The following is a 2632-nucleotide window of genomic DNA, read 5'->3' on the forward strand; positions in this document are numbered from 1 at the left end:
AACAGCTTATATTGAAGCCAATCTGCCAAAACGACAGCTTGTGGAATGTGCCACTTTATGATGTAATAGTGTGGATAAACCCCGCCTCCACAGAAGAAGTTCAATGCCTGCTTCTACATCACTGCCTGTTTAGCCCCGCCCACGTAGTCTAAATAACAAGAGAGACGAACGCAGGTCTACGCAGAAACCAAACGATAAAAATGCTTCGAAGACAACAAGATGCTGTTCAGTGCCAAGTTGTGGAAAAACAGTTTTTGCATAACCTTCCATCGGATCCCAACATTAGGAAAGAATGGATTAGCTTTATTTTGAATGAAGTTCCAGACCGCATCAGTAAGAACTTGGTCCTTTGTTCACTTCATTTAACAGCAGATACATTCACAAACAAGGCACAATTCAAAGCAGGATTTTAAGAAAGATTGAAACTAAAATACGATGCTGTGCCGTCTATATTGGATCCAACAGTAATGTCGCAACACAAGTATGAGTAACTGTTTTTATTACGTTGTCACTATTGCTTTGTCTGTTATTACAGATCGTTTGATATTTACTGAGTATTCATGTGTTTTTTTTACCTAAATCACAGCAGCGTCCATCTGTGAAGGATGCAGACTGTCAAACATACACAACTATTAGCCAATCATAGCGCATGTGTTTGTATTTATATATACATAATAATTATACACAGTACACACTCATATATTATGAAAACAAAAACATTTATTTTGGATGCGATTAATCGTGTGACAGCACTAATTTAATCCCATTTTATTAACCAATGACTTCGCTGCTGACCTTCGATGGTCCAATTCAACCATATGAATAAGCAAAAATGGCTTTAGATAAACATAACATTTGTTTCTTTTTTTTTATTGCTGAAGAGTGTAGTGTAGTGTTCCAGAATGTAATCCAGAATGGCAGCACAGCTGAAAGGATTGTTTGAGCTGCGCCCTCTAATGTACAGACGTGAATTTACATTTTCCTTCAGCCTGAGGCTCATTTATTTCACTTTCAGTGAGAAAGGTCTTTTATATTTGCCAAATGCATAACTTTTTTATATTAAAAACAAACAAGCAAGCCCAGCTCAGATGAGAAAAAGTAACGCAATATTGTAATGCATTGCTTTTAAAAGTAACTTTCCCCAACACTGCTGATGTCTTACCATTGCGGGCAAAGTTAGCGATGGCGAGCGCTCCTGCTAGCTGGAGCTGGTGGTTGTTGGAGGGCAACCATGAGAGGACCCTCTGAAACACGCTGCCTTTACCCCCCTCAAACAGCTTCTGCATCGACTCATCTACAGGAAAACACATCACACACGAGCGTTACTCATAGAACAGTAAAAAATAATAAAAAAGGCAGTTCACGACACCTTAAGTACAAGAAAGAGAACTTCAAGCATCAAGTCATGCATTTTTTTTACATTTATTTATATTTTAAATTATAGGTAAGTGTTTAATTTTAATGCAAAATTTTGTTTGAGCATCACAACCAGTCCACACAGCAACACCAGCTCACCCGATTCTGGGGCGGCACCATCTGTAGATAGTGCTTTTGTTTTCTGAAATGTTTGCTGTTAATAAATACCCTGTGTGTCAATGAGCATCCGTAATGTTCCCAGAAGCTTGAACTGGACCGGTGGCATCTCAGATTTGAGGAACTTCAGCACTACATCCGACACACCAGCCAAGAGCATCTTAGATTTGTTGACCACTGGAGAAGAGAGAAGAAGATGGAGCAGATTTAGTTTTAAGACACTCATGCACAGGTGAGTGAATCATTCAATGATTGAGTGAACTTTCAGACTGACCCGGGATGGCGAGGTTCCTCAGAGCGCTGAGGGCGGCATGCTGCACCGTGTAATGCATTGCTTTTAAAAGTAACTTTCCCCAACACTGCTGATGTCTTACCATTGCGGGCAAAGTTAGCGATGGCGAGCGCTCCTGCTAGCTGGAGCTGGTGGTTGTTGGAGGGCAACCATGAGAGGACCCTCTGAAACACGCTGCCTTTACCCCCCTCAAACAGCTTCTGCATCGACTCATCTACAGGAAAACACATCACACACGAGCGTTACACAAAAACATTAATATGACAGAATATTATAAGGCCGTTCACACTAAGAGCAATAACTATAAAGATAACTAGAGCTATATTAGAATCCAAACCAGAACCAGGTAAAACTATTCAATGAACCAGCAAGGCAGGTTTTGGCTGGTTTATTCAGCAGAAAGTGCAGTGATCTTATGCCACACTACAAAAGGCAAAATGCATCAACTCCACATTTTGTCATTTTTTGAGTTACGAGTGAAATCGGGTTTCTTAGACTATGATCTGCATAAGTCAGATAGTTCAACTATGCTCAGATTCAGAGAAAATGGAGTGTGAAAATCTTTTGAAGCCCATTTAAGCCATTTTTTTTTTTATTCAGATGTCTTTTTAGAGCATTATTACTAATACATGTGATACTGAATGGGAACCAGAAAGCACCCTTCTTTCAAATGAAGAGCTGACAGAAATGCAAACTACAAACTAGACGATTATCATGTTTGTAATGAAGCAATATAAACTACTGTTCAAATGTTTGAGGACAGAAAGAATTTTTTTTTTTTTTTTTTTTTTTTTTTTTTTTTTTTTT

General features: G+C 38.9%; 1 pseudogene; it reads right to left on the bottom strand.

Annotated features, from left to right (window-relative positions):
* Positions 1 to 2632, bottom strand: part of LOC107659100 (rap1 GTPase-GDP dissociation stimulator 1-like) — a 48290-nt pseudogene that overhangs the window by 9616 nt on the left and 36042 nt on the right.

The sequence above is a fragment of the Sinocyclocheilus anshuiensis genome, unplaced genomic scaffold (assembly GCF_001515605.1).
Source record: "Sinocyclocheilus anshuiensis isolate Anshui unplaced genomic scaffold, SAMN03320099.WGS_v1.1 scaffold87, whole genome shotgun sequence".
Lineage (NCBI taxonomy): Eukaryota > Metazoa > Chordata > Actinopteri > Cypriniformes > Cyprinidae > Sinocyclocheilus > Sinocyclocheilus anshuiensis.